The following is an 18829-nucleotide window of genomic DNA, read 5'->3' on the forward strand; positions in this document are numbered from 1 at the left end:
CTTGTGAGGGAATAGGTATTATCCCTATTCAGGGAGGTGAATTGACTTGAGCAGAGTCACATAACTAGGAAGTGATTGGGCTGGGACTCTAAGCCAGGTCTGTCTGACTCCAAAGCCCAGATTCAGCTACAAGAAGGAGACTCCACCCGGTAGGTACTGAGGCGCCTGCATTACTTAACCCTTACTTGCAGAACCTGCCTGACCCCTGCTGGGTGAGCTCACAGCTCTGAGATGTTCAGGCTAGGGAGGTGGGGGACAGGCTGTGTGGGTGCGCTCTGAGCCCAATGAGCAGTGGGGTAAGGAACAGAAGGAGCAACTTGTGGGTCAGGGCCTCACAGGGAACTTCTCCAAAGGGCCAGCCCCACCTGACTATGCTCAGTGCAAGAGCTGGGCATGAAAGGCACCCTGGGGTATGTGGCCAATTTGGACCTCAGTTTCTCCATCAGTAAAGCATGGGTTTAGAGTCGTTGAGTGCAGATATTCCTTGGCCTGTGGGTGAGTGGCTGAAGTTGGTGATGGGGTCAAGGGTTAGAGGAGGGGTCAGGTAGCAGTGACTGAGCCTGTGGAGGGAGAGCTTGGATCCTGGGCTGGCTGTTTGATATTTGAAAGGCTTGGCACAGAGCGCCATGCACAGTAAATGCTCAGGAGGCTGCAGTTCTAATTATGACTCGAGATTTCAGATGAAGGGACTGAAGCTGGAGATGTTTAAAGGCTTGTCTGGGACTGGACAGGTAGTATTTCAGAGACTGAAGGGAAAAATGGAAGAGAGAGCAAAATTCAGGTAGGTGCCAGCTGGAATCTTGGCTCAACCACTTAACTTGGTTTGGAGATGTGAAATGAGGGCCCAAGAACACACAGAGAAGAGTCCCATCACCTCACTGTCTTCATCTACAAAATGGGAATAGTAATAATCCTGTCTGTCCACTTCCTTGGTTACTGGGAAGGTCAAAGGAGAAGAGGTATTTGTGGAATCAGGTGAGAAGGTGGGGGCTGGTTATTTTTCAGTTCAAAGCTGCAGTTCTAGGTGTATGTTTGTGGGGAGGGAGCGTTTCTGACAGCAACTCTGCAGAGCTTTATCCTGGGGTGGCACTGGAGAACAGTCCTATTTATGTCACCAATAAATGTCACCACTATTTATTGAGTAATTAGTTACTATACACCAGGCACTGGGCTCAGAGCTTCACCTCTCATCTCCTTTCTTCTCTACCTTCTCAGGTCGATGGTGGCCTGACCCACACTAGAGGTCTCTGAAACCCATGCCTCCAGCTCCCTATGGTAACAGTAGCTAACATTTCTGAAGAGTTTACTCTGTTACCGTGTGCCAAGCATTCTTCAAAATGTTATACATGTATTAACTCAATCTTCACAACAACCCTGGAGGTGGGTACTCATACTTTCCCCATTTTACAGAAGAATAGCAGAGATGCAGAGAAATGAAGAAATAGGCCTGGTCTCACAAAGCTAGTATGTCATAGAGCCAGGGTATGGAGCCAAGTTCTCAAGTCTCCTCCTTGAAGCGCTCATCACGTTGCAATTCAGTTATTGTAAGATTGCCTCCTCACTGACTGTAGGTGCCGTGAGGGCGAGGACTGGCACCTGGCACACAGTAGGTGCTCAGCTCATGTTTGTGCACAGGGATCCTGCTGCTTCCAGTGGGCTGGGCCCTGGGAGACCTCATGAGCTCAGGGTAGATTATCAGATTGCTGACTAACGGGGTATCTGTCCCAAAGAGCCCCTGCGTCAGAGGGAGGGCAGGGTTCCCCTGGGCCCAGCTCAGGCCAAAGAGGGACCCCGAAGACATGTTTTTTGGCTGTGCTTGTATCTCACTGCTGTCTTTTCCTTCCATGTGTCACTGTGGCGATGGCTCCACGGCTTCTCCCTGATGGCTGCGGGATCCCGTGGCTGCTTCTGGGTGAGTACTGGTTCTGCTAAGGAATGGGAGATATAAAGGGAGGCCTGAGGGGAGGAAGAGACGAGGGAGGGTCCTAACTCTGAAGTTAGGATCCTGTCACAACCAGCTGACTTCTCACCGGATGCCCTGCATGCTGATGTGGTGGTTTTTGGGTCACGTGACACAATGCAAAGGTCTCAGGAGCAGATTGGCCTGGAATAGAATCCTTATTCTGCTATGTGCAAGCTTGGTGGCTCTTTGTGTCTCAGTCTTGCCTCTGTGAGGTGGGAATGTTAACACCTACCTGATACAAACATGCCTGTTGTCTTATTCGCGTGAACCCAAGGGCCGGGATGTTTGTTCTGCTGCTCCTGCTGTCCCCCAGCACTGAGGATAGAATGGCTTGTAGTAGATGTGCAGTGAGCATTTCTGAATGAAAGCACATATAAATTCGGACTCACGGTGCACCCAGTGATGTGCTTTGTATTGGATTAAAAGGCTAAGGCATGTGAAGTGCCCAGCATTATAGGGGCTCAGTGAACACGAGTCTTTGCTTTGCTCCCAAGATGGTGAATCCCTTGGGGTTACGTCTCTGTTAAGTGAGCCCTGGGTCCTCCGAACTGAGTGTGGGGTCAAGCAGGCATCAGGGAGCAGAGAGAGTGCCCTAGGCAGCTAGACTCAGGGCCTCTGCTTAGGTCTGGGGAAGGAGTGGTGGAGCTTCTGGATTTCATCAGAAGGGTGGGGCTGATTGCTGGGGAGGTCTAGGGCTGAAGGCGGGAGGGATGAGGAGGGACTCTGCCTCCCAAGACTGCCAATTTCCTAGCTGTGTGACCTCGGACAAGACACAACCCTCTCTGAGTCCTGGAGACCTCATCAGAGACACGCATATCCTAACACCTGCCCGACGTGGGCAGCGGGAGGAGCTAGTGAGAAGTACTGGACACAGGGCCCTGCTTGGTAACTGCTGGTTTCCTCCCCGCCCTGGGCTCATTCTGGGAGGGGACAAAGTAAAGGGTTCCTCTTTTTGGCTCCTTTCTCCTACTATTAACTTCCCACCCAGGAGGAACTAGAATCTAGGAGTCAGGAGCCCCAGACTCCCCAGCAGGCTGGCCAGGGTCCAGGGATAAGGGCTGGCTCCTGCCCAGTGTGGAAGCGGCTGAGTGGAGGACTCAGCTCTGCCATTTTTTTGTTGTTGTTGTGTGACTTGATTCAATAACCCACAGTCTCTGGGCCTCAGTTACCTCATCTGTTAAAATAGGGTGAGTAAAACATACTTCCCTCGAGGGATTATTCAATGAGCAAATGGGTGGAGCAGGGACTATCCTCATTGTTAGTGTTTGGCCCTGGCGGAGGAGACTCCAGTGGGGGAGCCTGGAGAATTGCATCCTACCTTGGCCTGGGGATTCTGAGATTTGAGTCCTCATATGTACTATTGCCGCTTATTAGATTTTTTTATATGCTGGCTGGTTGTTATATGTTATTCTAGACACATTATTTCATCTAGTCCTCCCATTGACCCTATGAGGTAGGCATTATGGCCCCTACTTTATGGATGATGTAATTGGTGCTGAGTAAATCAAGTGAGTTACCCAGAGCCACAGAGTTATTCGGGGGTGGAGCTGGGACTCAGACCCAAGTCTGCTCACCCCACGGCCACAGTTTTTCATGTGAAACTCACCTGCCCCACGAAAGTAGAGGCTGGATCTGAGTCTTTTCTGTCTATCTCCATCACCCAGCACAGGGTTGGTGGGGGCTGCTGGACTCTTTGCTGCATACACACACACACACACACACACACACACACACAGCACCCCCACCAGTCTGGTGCTCCAGAAGTATTGAGAGGAGAGAACAGGAAGCCAAAGGCCTGATAGCGTAGTAGTCGAGAGTCAGATAGACCTGGCTTTGAATCCTGTATCTGGTGCTTTCTAGTTGTGTGACCTTGGGCAAGACATTTAACCTTTTAGAACCATAGTGTCCTTATCTGTAAAATGGGGATAAGGAAAGAAGCTGCCTGCCTCTTAGGAATTCTTATGAGGATTAAATAATGCATGTGAGGTACACGGTGAGTACTCAATGATAGCAGTTATTGTTATTATAGTTATGAGTATTATTTTGGGATTACAAAAACATCCCTCTTGAGACAGTGGAGGCCAGGCCTGGGAGGAACCTGCTGGGGTGGGTGGGTAGTCACCAATCTAACAGGTTCTGAAAGGCGCCCACATGTGGGAAGGCAGGAGGCCTCTTGGAAGTAAGAATGTCCCTCCCTTTCCTATCTGTCTCCTTTCACTCACACCCACTCTGTGCCTGGCCCTGTGCTGGGCATGGGGCACAGAGGTGAATCTGTGTCATCTCTGCCCCCACTATCTCCTGCCCTGAGGATCTCAGAGTCTGGTTGGGGAGGAGGACATAGAAACTACCAACTCCACCTCTGACTGATGCAAAGTGTGACCTGCGAATATCTCTTCAGGCAAAGACAAGGAGAAAGAGCCATTCTAGTGGAAGGAATTGCTTTGCCAAGTACAGAGCCGTGACCTGCACTTGGGGGAACACAGCTGGAGAGACAGGTTCAGGGGAGTTAGGGGACTTGACGTGGACGCCATGGGGGCCATTGGACATGAAGCTGGGGAATGGGGTGGTCAGGCTTTATTGCAGGAGGATCACTTGGTGTGGACACAGACAGGAGGGAAGGGGCAGGGCAACCCTCCAGGTGAGCGGTGCTGAGATATGGGGCCTGGGACTGAGTTGGGGAGGGGGGACATGCATCATGGGTGGTTGTGAGCTCTGTCCAGGAAGCAGAGCCAGAGCCTGCAGGGCATGCAAGGGACCCCTGTGGGCAGGCGGGAGGGGCCAGAGGTGAGAGTGATGTCTAGGTCTGGGGGTGACGGGACCTGCTGGAGTCTCTGCTGAGGGACACACTGGGTCAGGGGGTAAAAGCCCCTTGTCTGCTCCTTGTACTTTCTGCCTCAGTTCCCCCAGGGCCCATGCCCTCCTCCTGCCTTAGGGGTCCCTTGTGGTGACCCTGGCAGGGGTGAGAGCTCTTTGAGGGTGGAGGCCGGGTGGGGCTGTGAGATGCAGACAAGCCTTGGGTTCTACCCCTACCAATGCCACTGATGTCTGTGTGGCCCCTGGAAATCATCCCCTCTCTTGCCCTGTTGTTGCCTTGGAAGTGTGGATGAGAAAACCTGTTTTGGGGGCTTCCCTGGTGGTCTAGTGGTTAAGATTCTGTGCTTCCACTGAGGAGGGCATGGTTTGATCCCCGGTCAGTCGGTTGGGGATGTTCCGCATGCTGTGAGGTGAAGTCAAAGGGAAAAAAAAAAGTGAAAATAAACTTTTTAAGAAAAGAAAACCTGTTTTGCTTTCTTCAGCATTTCAGTGAGAAAATACAAGCAGAGACAACAAACATCTATTGAGCATAGACTGTGTACCAGGTTCTGGAGGGGCACAAAGATGACGCAGAGAGGAGGTTCCTCCCCTTCAGGAAGCATGAAGTGACTGAGCCCAGACCAGCAGGTGGTTAACACTGGGCATCAGGGGGAGAGATAACTCAGCTGGGATTCGAAGGATGAATAAGAGCTCTCTAGGTGGGCAGTGGAGGGAACAGACTCCTAGGCATAGGGAACAGCATGTGTGAAGGCGCGATCCTACCCCATGTGCTCAGGTCCTAAGTACCTAGTTTGGTATGGCCGGAGCAGAAAGGGAGAGGTTGGAGCTGATTTCGATGAGATTGGACAGGGAGGCAGGCCCAGATCCCACACTTGGTACCCTTTTCTTCCTTCGCCTTTGTAACTGCTGCCCCCCTCACTGAGACTGCCAGGGCCCTTTCCACCGTGCTCCTCTCCCCACCCAACCTCCCCCTTCCCTCCTTGTTCCTCTCACCCCAACTCTAGTCACACCCAGCGGCTGCCTCTCTCAGGAGTCAACAAACTAGGGTCCCTGCTGACTCTGCCATTTATGGGTTGTGTGGCCTTTGGTTGTTTTGCCCTCCCTGAACCTGAGTTTCCACCTCAGTGAAATGGGGACAGTAGCCTTCCTCACCGACTGAGCGACTTCACTTTCCCTTTTCACTTTCACACATTGGAGAAGGCAGTGGCAACCCACTCCAGTGTTCTTGCCTGGAAAATCCCAGGGATGGGGGAGCCTGGTGGGCTTCCATCTATGGGGTCACACAGAGTCGGACACGACTGAAGTGACTTAGCAGCAGCAGCAGCAGCCTTCCTCACAAGGAAGGGTGGAGGCTTCAATGAGGTAAGCCCCACAAATGGCCTGGTACGGTGTCTGAATGTCATAGGCACCCATCAGAGGCAGCTCTACTGGAATCATCATGATTTGGACTTCTTGGTCTCCCTGGTCATGTCCACTGCTTCCCCTGCAGCCAGTGCTGGCCACCAAAGGAAGGAAAGGGTTGAGAAACAGCCCCATATCTCCAGAGGGGTCCTGGCCCACAGCCGAGTTTGTTCCCTCCTGCCCCTTGCCCCCCTTGACCTCAGGCTCAAGGACATGTGGTCTTAAGGCCTGGACTCTCCCCAGCCCTCCACCCAGGAAGCCCCTCCCAGACTAGAGGCCAAAACCAGCAGCAGCCCTGAAAAACGGATAAAAATTTTGAAACTATGTAGCATAATTTTTTTCCCCTGCAAGCTGATAATCAGGCCCTTTTTTTCTGGGTGATTGGGAGAGGAGCAAATGTCATGTGCTGTATCTGTGGGTGGCCCTGTAGTCTGGGTGGAACTGGATCCCTGAGCCTCTTGGATTTTACAGCAGAGGCTGGTGACCAAGTCTGTTTTGGTAAAGATGTGGGAAACTCAGAGTAGGCAGCTGATGGCACAAGGTCACACAGCAGGAACGTCAGTCTCCGGACCCATTTGGCACTGTCCTGTGAATGCTTGTGATGCTGGTGATCCTGGCACCTCCCTGAGCCTCGCTTTCCTCTCCTGTGGAATGGGGTGACTTTACTGTGAGGATTGGCAGTAAGGTGAATAGAGCGCTTAGTCCGGGGCTCAGCACAGGGAGGCCTCAATGGTAGGTTGTGGTTCAGTCACTCAGTGATACGGGATCATTGTGTGTGTGTGTGTGCGTGCGCGTGCGTACTCAGTTGCTCAGTTATGTCTGACTCTTGCGACCCCATGGACTGTAGTCCCCGAGGCTCCTCTGTCCATGGGATTTCCTAGGCAAGAATACTGGAGTGGATTGCCATTTCCTTCTCCAGGGGATCTTCCCCACCCAGGGATCAAAGCCACATCTTCTGCATCGACAGGTGGATTCTTTGCCACTGAGCCACCTGGGAATTCCCAGTGGTAGGTAGCAACTGTGATTGCTGTGATAACTGTTGCCCCTGAGAACGTCTCAGTCTAGGGACTTGGAGTTTCTTATTTCTTGATGGTTTCTTATTGAACAGGTGACATCCAGTAGGCTGGTTTCAAAGTCAGAGGCTCAGCATCTCCCCCCCACCCCCACCCCCCACTTCCCCCTTCCTGGTTGGCTGGAACATTCTAACCTCACCCTTGGCCTGATTTTGGCCTCTGCTCCTGGCCTGTCTCTGCCCTCCTGGCACCACGCCTGCACGGGCTCTCTTCTAGGAGTCACATGAGGACAGAGTTACCCTTTCACAGCCTCCTCTGCTCCATCGCCACTGCAAGTGCTTGGGAAAAGCAGAGTTGGGAGGGTCTTGCATCACCCAGGCCTTGGTTGATTTTACTGTGAGAACAGTTGAGGGCTCAGGGGCAGAGGTGGCTTCTGAGCTCTCTGGCACTGTCCTCAGGGAGCTAAGGCGACACTAAGACTTTCGCAGAGGCTGCGAGATAGGTTTCGAAGGGCAAACCTGGTCCAGGCCACAAATCTGATGGAGTAGAAAGACCGCTACACTGGGGGCTGGAGGGCTGTGTCCCTTCCCCTCTCGGAGCCTCTGTTTTCTGATTTATAAAAGGAAGGGGATGTATTGATGTCAGAGGTTTCTACTAACACTACAGGATTAAAAGAAGGGATTTGGGGGCCAAGAGAGAGCTCCGTTTAGATCGCAGCTTCACCACTGACCAGCCATAGGGCCCCTAGCAAGGTGTTCTCCCTCAGTTTTCTCACCTGTAAAATGGGAAAATTATTAGCAGCTTCTCCTTGGTACTTAAGGGCTAAATTAGATAATTCAGGTAGAGTACTCCTTCCATAGCAGGCACACTGAAATTACTGTTATTGTTGTCATTCTGAGATTAGCAGAGGCAAGAAGAAATCAGCTAAGGCCAGTTAGGGAGCAGTTTATGAAGAAGGCAGGGCTTGAGAATGTGCAGGATTCACCCATCCGTTCATTCACTCAACACAGACATATTTAGATTCGCACAGACAGGGCACAGAGAAGAGGAGCAGGGAGGCTGGAGAAAACTGGAGGCAAGCAGACCTGCCTGTTCTAGCGGTGTGATGTGGGTTCACTGTGTGCGTGTGTGCTCAGTCGGGTCCGACTCTTTGGGATTCCATGGACTGTAGCTGGCCAGGCTCCTCTGACCATGGAATTTTCCAGGCAAGAATACTGGAGTGGGTTGCCATTTCCTATTCCAGGGGATCTTCCCAACCCAGGGATCGAACCCGCGTCTCCTGCACTGACTGGTGGATCCTTTTACCACTGCACTGCCTGGGAAGCCTCTGTGGGATCATTGCCTCTCTTCTTTGGGTCTTGTTTCCTCAACCGTAAAGCAGCGAGACAAGGGAGCGTTATTCTTACCTCCAGAACTGTCCAAAGATGTAAGAGAGCTCAAGTATACAGTGGGTGATCAGTCTATCTGATGCCTTTTCTTTCCCATTTCTATTAATGACTTGGAGGTTTGATCTCAGGTGGCAAGTCCTTGAATCTACCAGCCACACCACCAACCCCAGGGCCTTTGCATGTGCTGGTCCTTCAACCTGGAACACCTACCCCAGATCCTTTCATAACTTGTTCTCTGATCTCCTTAATTTTCTTGTTTAAATGTCACCTGCTCAGTAAGGCCTTTCCAGACAACTCTGTTTAACAGTGTGACACTGCAACACCAACACTCCCTATCCTCCGTCCTGGATTATTTTTCTGCACATCTCTTACCATTCTTCAACCTACAATATTTTATGGAGTATTTGCTTATTGTCTGACTCCCCTCACTGGCATGTAAGTCCAGAGGCAATGGTGATGTTTGTCTGTCTTGTTCAGTGTCATCTCTCCTGTGCCTAGAAGAGTCTGTGGTACATAGTAGGTGCTCAGCAAATACTTGTGGAGTGAATTTTTTAAAATTAATTACTTTATTTTTGACTGTGCTGGGTCCTTGTTGCTGTTCACAGGCTTTCTCTAGTTGCAGCAAGCAGGGGCTAGATGCAGTGCATGGGTTTCTCATTGTGATGGCTTCTCTCATTGCGGAGCACGGGGTTGGGAACGCTGGCTCAGTAGCTGTGGCGCATGGGCTTCGTTGCGCTGTGGTATATGGACTCTTCCCAGATCAGGGATCGAACACCTGCGCTGGAAGGTGGACTCTCAACCACTGGCCCATCGGGGAAGTCCTTGTGGAATGAATGAATGAGTAAATGAAGCTTTCTTCTCTAGCACTAATCTGAGCATGCACACACACACACAAACACAATAAATTAATAAGTAATTGCGTGAGTGGTCATCATTCTCTCCATTTGCCAGATAATACTTTGGTTGGGTCAATCCTGAAGCCCTTTAGCCTCTGACATTTTCTGCCACGGCATCAGTTTCCGTTGGAGTGCCCAGATCTTTTGTTCCTGAGTCTGAGCTATGCAGAATTTCTAGTTGGGACTGTTTGGTTGTTGGGCCCACATGGTTATTATGTCATTATTGGTAATTAGCACTTAGGCCCAGAGGATTGAGCGTTTTGTTTCTCAGCAGAAATCACAGCAGATAGCTGTGCTGGCCAGTGGGGCCCCAGGCCTGGAGTGGCTTCCTCTATAACCCCTCACTTCCAGCTATGGGTCCGTGGCTTAGGGAGACCAAGACAGAGGTGCCCAAAGCTAAGGGCACCTGCATAACCAGTTTAACTGCTGTCTTTCCCAGGCAGTGTTCTGGAAAGTTCCTTCTCCCTTACACCCTTGGTTCTCCATGCCTGGCTTGCTTTAGAAGGGGTTCCCATGCCCCTGGAGGAGCTAGATATAGTTTCCAAGGTCTAGCTCATAGGGGCATTTTCTTTAAAAAAATTAAAAAAAATTCTTTTAAATTTATTTTTGACTGCTCTGGGTCTTTGTTGCCACACACAGGCTTTCTCTAGTCATGGCAAGGGGGGGCTACTCTCTAGTTTCGGTGCACGGGCTTCTCCTTACAGTGGCTTCTCTTGTTGGGGACACAGGTTCTGGGCTCAGTAGTTGTGGCACACGGACTCAGCTGCCCTGAAGTATGTGGGATCCTCCCGGACCAGGGATCAGGCCCATATTCCCTGCATTGGCAAGTAGATTCCTAACCACTGGACCACCAGGGAAATCCCACAGAGGCATTTTCTGATACCCAGGATTCAGGTATTATGGGTGAAGGAAATAACCCAATGTTTAAGACTCAGGAGCCTGGGTTCAAGTCCCTGCTTAGCTGCTGAGTTGTTGGGTCCCTGTAGGCTTTTTGTTAACTTTTGCTGGGCTTCAGCTTTCTCATCCAAATAGAGATAAACAGATAAAGATACCTACGTGGCTTCACTGGGGAAGAGAGGCAGGATAGTGTAGTGGGCAAGGATAGGGTTCTAGAATCAGACATACTTGGCTTCCCCACTGTATGCCTTCTTAGCTCTGTGAAAGTGAAAGAGGCTCAGTCGTGTCCGACTCTTTGTGACCCCATGGACTATCGGAATTCTCCAGGACAGGATACTGGAGTGGGTAGCCTATCCCTTCTCCAGGGGCTTCCCCAACCCAGGAATCAAACCACCCAGGAATCAAACTGGGGTCTCCTGCATTGTAGGTGGATTCTTTACGAACTGAGCTATCAGGGAAGCTTGTGTGACACTAGGCAAATTGCTTCACCTCTCTGACTTGATTTCCAAAACCAAAGAATGGGTTTAAAATAGTACCCACTCCATAGGGCTGTGAGAACCAAATAAGAGAATGCAGGTAAAGGATCTCGGCACACAGAGAGTGCTCTGTACACTGGTATTGTTGTAATGACCATTGCAGAAACGCAAACAATCTGTCAGCTGTAAGAGTGCCAGCAATTAAGCCAGGCAGATGTGGGTTTGAATCCTAATTCTGACCCTTACTACCTGGGTGATCTTGGGGAAGTTTTTCACTTCTGAGACTCTAATTTCCTTATCTGTAAAATGGGCATTATAGTCATACCTTCCTCAAGGGGTTGTTGTAAAGTTCAGTGACATGTTGCATAAAAAGTACCTGGTACAATGGTTGGCACATGTCATCCCCATTTTATAGATAAGGAAGAGGAGTGATGACTCGCCTGAACTCACATAGCGTCTTAGTGGTGGAGCTATTGTTTTTTTTTTTAAATAAGGATTAAATATATATATTTAAATTTGGCTGCACTGGGTCTTAGTTGTGGCATGCGGGATCTGTAGTTGCAGCATGTGGGATTTAATTCCCTGGCCAGGGATCAAACCTGGGCCCCTTGCACTGGGAGCGTGGAGTCTTAGCCACTGGACCACCAGGGAAGTCCCAGTGGTGGAGCTTTGATTTAAACCCAGGTCTGCCTACCCCGATCCTTCGACCTCTTCTTGCCATCATCTGAATATGGGATGAGGAGGAGGATGTTTGTTCTTGGGGCTGCTGGACTCATCTCATTCATTCCGTGGTCCCCAGTGCCTCCACACAGGAGGTGCTCAATAAATGTCTGCTGGCTGAAGAAAGGGGGACCAGTGTGTCCTCAGTTCCAGGGAGGCTTTTGCCTTGGGATCGAGAGTTTTTTCCTGCTTGGTTGACAGCAGAATAAAATAAAAATAAACAATATAACTCATACTCAGTGCAGATGTGGGCCTGTCATCTGAAAAACCCTTTGCAGCCTACATAATTGATCCTTCTTGCTACCTGTGACATCCTGGATAGGCACCTCTATTCGATTGGTGTGGAAATGGGAGCCTAGGGAGGGTGTAATGGATGAATATTTGTGTCCCGTCCAAAATTCACTTTAAAGTCTTAATCCCAATGTGATGGTATTTGGAGACGGGGCCTTTGGGAGGCGATTAGGGATAGATGAGGTCATGAGGGGCCCTCATGATGAGATTAGTGTCCCTGTGAGAAGAGACACCAGCAAGCTCCCCCTGTCTGCCATGTCGGGGGCTGAGGGGAGGTGGCTGTCTACAAACCAGGAAGAGAGCTCTTACTGGAATCTAACCAGGGTGGCACCCTGATCTTGGACTTCAGACTCCAGAACTGTGAGAATATAAATTTCTATTGCTTAAGCCACCCAGTCTGTGGCATTTTGTTAAGGCAGCCTGAGCTAAGAGAGAGGGTAAGTGACTTGCCCAGAGCCACACAGTGAACTTATTGCAGAGCTAAGGCTGGAGCTTATTTGTAGTGATTTCTCTCTTTTTTCCCCAAGAGAAAAACTTCAGTCACTGGAAGGCTTAGAAATGGAGACTAGCTGAATGCAGAACAGACAGTTCAGGAACTGTCCTGCTTCAGCAGCTTTGGAGGATCTTAGGGCAAGTCAAGCCTGGTCCCCAGTCCCTGCCTGCTTCGTCATAGCTCCTCCTCTGCCCTCTCCCAAGGGAGGGTTGAGGTGGGCTGATTCAGCAGGTTTAGAAGGGGCTCAGCTAGCTGGTGGCACTAAGCCTGTCCCCATATTTCTTGGGAAACCCTCTGGGCCTGGAGGGTTCCCTGCCTGAGGGAGAGAGAATTAGTGGGTTAAGGTTGAGTGAGATGGAAGCTTGGCTGGATCAGGGCCATTAGGCTCAGTTCAGCTGGTGAGAGAAGAGGGTTGGGAAGGGTCATGGGAGGTCAGATCCTTGGGTCCCTCCTTGAATGTCCCAGGGCTCCAATCAGAAGCAGCCGCAGCAGCCTTTCCCTGGGGTCTTGGGACAGAGGTTGATGTTGCTCCTTCATCTAATTTCCAAAGTGCTTTCTTGAGAGTGACATGAAAGCTGTGTGTAGCAGAGGACAGCGGTAGAAGACAGATTTAGTTTAAGCTGTGTGACACTGGGCAAATCATCTAATGTTTCTAGACTGTAGTTTCTTCGACTATAATTGAGGCTAATAACACTTTGCAGGGTTGCTATGAGGCTAAATGCATTAATACATATGAAGTACTCAGTATGTGTCTGGCACATAGTAAATATCTAATAAATGTAATGGTCATTATTTTTAATAATAAGTTATTTCCCTTCCAACTCAGACAGCCCTAGGTTTTATGGCTGTACAATTTATTGTGGCCTCCAACTTCAGAAGGGAAATGAGCTGGACTTAGAAGAAGGAAGTGAACAGAATCTGTAGTAGGGGTCAGAAAACTTATGGAACTCATGAGTTCAGGTTTGGACTCTGCCACCCCTGTGCTGTGTGACCTCAGGCAAGCCTCTTCCAGTTTCTGGACTCCTTTTCCAAATTGTTTAAATGTAGCTTAGGCTTGCTGATCTCTGAGGGCCTTTCTGCTTCTATATTTTGTGAATCTGGAGGCCTAAAGAATACCTCAGTGACTGTCCACTGGAATCTCTTTTACAATTTCAACTTCCTTCCTGTTTACCCCTTGTTTCTTGGAGTGTCTTCATAGAAGAAAGGACATAACTTGCCAACTCCAATATATGTATTTTAATCATATTTACTGTTTTTTTGTTGTTGTTGTTTTTACTATGCACAGAGAACTCTCTAAAACAGAGCTTAACGCAGTTTTTGTAAGCAAAGTGCATTCTATCAGAGAGGTCAAAACATGCTCTGTGTTTTCAAATAGGAAAGAGTATTCATTTAAGATATTGTCTTTCATTGCATCTGCTGATTTCTTTTCCTTTTATCTTGAAAAAGGCTAGCACAGGTAGCCTTGTATGCTGTAATTAAAAAATATATATACATATGTTGCAGTCAGTGCATTCAAAAAAAATCATGGGTATAATTTAGATATAAAAGGATATTTGTCAAGTATTAAGAGAGAAAAATGGGAAGACAGAAAAAGAGAAAGAAGAAAAAAATGAGAAAAGAAAAAAGTAAAAAGAGAGAAAAAGGGGAAATAAACTAATAATTAACATTTAAGTTTAATTAAATTACGGTACATCCACTTGAGGGCACTGTGGGTGTCATAATATATTGTTAGGAGAAAAAAAGTTGGTTCTGAAACAATACCATCTAAATTTTAAAAAAACATTAGGCCAAACCATATACAATTGCTAATAACTTATAAAATCAGCAATTTCATGTGACTTAATATATATAAACAAAAGAGTATATGACAGGAGAGGTACTAGAAGGGAAATCTCTCACCAAAATATTGATGGTAGTTATTTCTGATTGATGGCTTTATGCTGATTAAAATTTTTAAATTATTTGACTATATTTTTTGTGAACAATGCAAGTACTACTAAAAGTAATCCCCTGGAAAGGCATACCATTGTAAAAATAGCAATTTTTCTGCCCTGTTATAGCTTGTTTGATTTATCATTTGTGTTTAAAAGCTGTAAAATGACTTAAATTCTGTTACCAGGGGACTTATGGAAAGCTGTACTCTTCATGTACTTTTGGTACCAGGGTTGGTTTTTATTCAGTAGTGACTGTTCAGAACACTTTGCTGGTGGACCCAGCTTTTCAAAGCCCTCTCCATCTCTTGCCACCCCCACAACCGACAAATGCTTTCCACGAGCCCTATCACTGGGGCTTCAGGCCAGCTGTGTCCCTAATCCACCCACGTCCCAGATTTGGGAATGGTTCAGTCTCCAACTGTTCCCCCACCTACCCCTGCTTTCTTCCAAGCTCATCTCTTCCAGGTCATCGGAGCCCCGTCTCCCCTCTCTGACCTTCCTCAATGGCCACCACCTAATCTCACCATCTAATTTCCCCCTCTTCTGTGCAGCTGGTGTTGCTTTTTTGCTGGAGTTCAGTTTGTGATGGGGAAAGATTAGGACCCTTTCATGCCGTCTTTTTTCTTTTTTTTCCTCTTAGTGCCCTTGACCGCTCAGGGGCTGAGAGGCAGCTTGCAGGGCCTGTATTCCCTAGGAAGAAACAGGAGGGGTGGTGGGGGAGGCAGCAACGGGCTCAGCTGGCAGGCGGCATAGAGATGGCCACTAGAGACTCCGTCCTGGGGCTTGGAGCGTGGCACAGCCACCACCCAGATGTGAGCATAGGACAGGGAGGGAGGGAGCTGAGTTTCTTCCTAGGAAATTAGCTTCAGAGATGGTGCTTGGGACCTTTTACCCTGTACTCAAAGGCAGCCTCTGCAGGGTGAGCGGGGACCAGATGTCTGGTTTGCAGAGGCCTCTTCTGAGAGGGCAGATGGTCACAGGAGTTAGGGCAGTTTCCCTGTCTTTGATTGAGCATGATTTTTCCTCTCACTCTCTACTATGTGTTAGGCCCAGTTATGCCCAAGGATCTGGCACTTAGCCTAACAAGCTATGGTGTATACCTAACTAATTAACAAAAATCCCTCATGTGGGGATAGTACTTTACAGTTTACAAAGCCCTTTCATCTCCAGTCTAAGAATTAAAAGCCAGGACTGGATTTTAAATATTTTAAGATTCTAAAGCCCGTGCCAACAGTTTTTGATGTGGTGTTGCACGGCAGTCTAAATTTGAGTGGTTTACATCTGCCTTATGTTCGGCTGTTTTCTTCTAGTCTGAGACTCCCACTTTTTTTTCAGGGTGATGATTATTAAATATTACCCACTCCAACCAAGCCTCCCTAAATAGAAGCTATTAACCTTGCCTAGCAGTTCATGGTATAGAGAATATTGGTTTTCATGAATCTGTAATTTGCTGGATAACACGGTGATGGTAGTGGTGAGCTGTCTTGTGATTGATCTTCAGGATTTATCCTTCATGGCACCAGATTTCCAGGTCTGATAGGTGAAGGGAACCTCTGAGGCACATAGGTGGTAGAGCTAAGAAACTCCCTGAACCTGAGGACCTGAGGCAGGGGACCAGAATATTCAAGCACAAGTGCTTCACCCTAGTACACAGAATGACCTTGGCCAAGCCACCTAAGCCTCAGCTTCCTTTTATATAACATAGGGATAACTCATTCACTCATTCAGCAAATATTTATTGAGTATGCACTGTTCTGGGAGATGAACAAAAAGACAAAGTCCCTGCCCTCCCAGAGCTTGTGATCTAGTGAGTCTAAGCGGCAGCAATTTATTGAGAGGGACAAATAGATAAGTATATAGTAGAAAGTCAGGTAGAAGTGCCATGAAGCAAAACTAAAGCGTGGCAAGGGTGTGTTCGTGGAGGCTGTTTTAGATAGGGTAGTCAGGTGATCCTAAAGGATCTCTTAGGATGTTTCAAACAGATAACCATGTAAAGTGCTCAGCTCAGTGCTGACAATTTAGTACTTACCAAATATATTATTGTTATGTCAGCGAGCCCCACACCTCTCAGTCCATATTTTAGTCTCCAAATAGCAGGAATAATTAACACTTAGGTAGATCTTACTGTGAGCTAAGCCCTTTACGTATTTTAACTCATTTAATTTTTATAGTAACTCTCATGAGGTAGGTAGGAATTTGTTACTATGCCCTTTTATGGATTGGAAACAAGCACAGAGTAGGCCAAACAATCAGGGAGACGGAGAATTGAACTCAGGTAGTCTGTTTCTAGAGGCCAAGCTGAGTTGTGAGGGGTCTAGGATTAGATACAAGGAGACAGCCTAGCTGGCATATACAGGCTCCCATGTCAGATTGCCTGGCTTGTTATCCTGGCAGGTCTAAGCCTCTCTGCTTGGGTTTCTTCATCTCTAAAATGGGAATACCAGAACTATCTTACCTTATAGGGACCATTCTTAAATCTGAGCCTTCTTTCTGCTCGCTGGTTTAGACACCAGCCTGGCAGGGAGTGTAGAAGTTTCAAGTGGCCTCTGAAGCTAATGAAAGGAAATAACGGGCACATCAGGCAATTGTGAGAGCTATTCTAAGCTCAGCTGGAGGCCAGATTTCCGAAGCTAAGTTCTCAGGATTTTGAGGGTGCCACAGCAGAATTAGGAGACCCGTAAATGCAGAAGACAGCTAAAATCTTGGCGTGGCCGCAACACTCAGCATCCATTTCAGGTCTTACACAGCTACCAGGAGAGGTAAAGTCTCATCGATTGTCAGGGTTCGAATGGCACCTAGAGATGTCAAGTTAGTAGATGGGGAAACCAAGGCCCGGAAAAACTGAATGACTTACCTAAGGTCAGTAGATGCATTTGGGGGACAGCCAGTGAGCGTGGTTGGCTTAGGAGCAACTTCCAAATCTCAGACCCTTACCTGGCCCTCCTGGTGGGTAGAGGGGAGGGGAGAGGAGCGGGGAAAGGGCGTCACCTTCGTCTCGGGCACTAGCTACTCTGTTCCCCACGTGGGTAGCGCGGGGCCCCGGGGGACTTAAGGACCTGAGAGCGGGTTCGACCTGCGCTTGCGCACACGCGGCTAGCCCCTGGCCTTTTCCCCTTCTTTTCCCTTCCGCTCCCCTCTCTTTACCGGCCTAGGGGAGGGCGGGGGGAAACGTGAGGAGCGAGAACTTGGCCTTAGCCAATGGGCTGGCGGGCCGCGGGCCCGGCCCCCGCCTTCCCTCCGGCGCCGTCCAATAAAAATTTACTACAATGTTGTGGCGAACAGAGTGGGAGGGGCTCGCGGGGCGGGCTGGCTGCTGGCCGGGCCAGCCCTCGCCTCGCGGAGGGAAGGCGGGAGGGCGCGCGCCGGGGCCGCCCGCTCGCTCCCTTTGCTCGTTCGCTTGTTCCCTCCCTGCGGCCGGCGGGTTAGTCAGTCAGTCAGTCAGTCCGCCTGCAGCCCGCGGGGCCAGCGAGCCGCAGAGGGCCGAGCGTCGGACGCCCGCGCCTTCTCCTGCCATTGTTCGTCTGGCGGCTGCGGCGGCGGGCGCGAGAAGCCCGGGCCCCAGAACCACCGGTGAGGCTAGGCTGTGGCGGCGCGCGACCGGAGCTGGGGTGGGGGGGTGGGGGCGCGGAGCTGTCCCCGAGGGGACGGTCCTGGAGGCCGCGGCGGCGCCGCCGCCTCTTTGTCTCTAGCCCCTCCGCAGGCCCGGGCCGGGGGGCGCGGGCTGCACGGCCTCCGCAAAGCCCTCTCTGCAAGCCGGCGGCCGAAGGGCTTGGAGCCGGGACGCGGTCGGCCTGAGGGGGAAATAAGGCGGGGGTGGCGCTGGAGGGGAGCGTTTAAAAGTTAGGCTCCGGGTTCATTTTTGACGAGGGGGCGATCGGTACCGTCTGGTCAGGCAGTCATGGTCCAGTGGGCAGGAGCCCTTGAAGGAAAGCAGGTGGGGGGGCGAGTTGCAGGTTTCGGGTGGCGAAGGTGTGGGGTGCAGCCGCAGAGCGGTTTCTCGGTGACGAGGTAGCTGGGCGGTCTGAAGTCAGGCTCAGTTGTGAGGGGTGGAGGGAGCCTGCAAGGACTTGAAGGCCTTCCCGCCACAGACACCCATATCATTAAGCACCCCCCCGCCCCCCCCCCCCCCCCCGCCAACCGCCCAGGTCTCTATGCTCTCCCACTGAGTCTTCCCTGGTCCCAGAGACCAAGGGGTTAAATCGATTCTCCCAGCTTCGTGACCTCCTTTTTCAGTTTGTGCATCTGTCGGCTTGGACGTATTTCCTCCTGCTCGCTGGGCTGTCTTTACCTGTGGAGAGGGTAGGATCTAGGCTCGTCCACCGAGATGTATCACCAGGCTGTTATTCCTGGTGGGGGTTTGCTAAAACAGGTTTGTTCTTCCCAGGAACCGGCGTTCTTTTGAGAGTGAAAGTGATCTCACGTGAAACAAATTGCCGAGGGATTGATTTCTGGCCACATGAATAGCGACTCTCATCCTGTTTTTTTCTCTAACTGTACCCAACCATAAATGACTAGTCTGTGGAGACTTGTCGTTTTTGGCATG

General features: G+C 49.8%; 1 protein-coding gene across 19 annotated transcripts in view; it reads left to right on the forward strand.

Moving 5' to 3' along the window:
• The window catches only part of EPB41 (erythrocyte membrane protein band 4.1), a 180998-nt gene that overhangs the window by 3211 nt on the left and 158958 nt on the right, over positions 1-18829 (forward strand). For 7 of the 19 annotated variants that reach the window (XM_088844339.1, XM_088844352.1, XM_088844356.1 and 4 more), the window contains exon 1: positions 17605-17856. The exons of 1 other annotated variant lie outside the window; for it this stretch is intronic. The gene's annotated coding sequence lies outside the window, so the exon portion shown is untranslated. Of the gene's footprint in view, positions 1-1467; positions 1913-17603; positions 17857-18829 lie in introns of those variants that run through there. 11 more of the 19 variants (XM_088844388.1, XM_055398152.2, XM_088844332.1 and 8 more) reach the window with 4 other exon arrangements.

This window comes from Moschus berezovskii, chromosome 2 (genome assembly GCF_049115385.1).
Source record: "Moschus berezovskii isolate FMDL1 chromosome 2, NW_MosBer_1.0, whole genome shotgun sequence".
NCBI lineage: Eukaryota > Metazoa > Chordata > Mammalia > Artiodactyla > Moschidae > Moschus > Moschus berezovskii.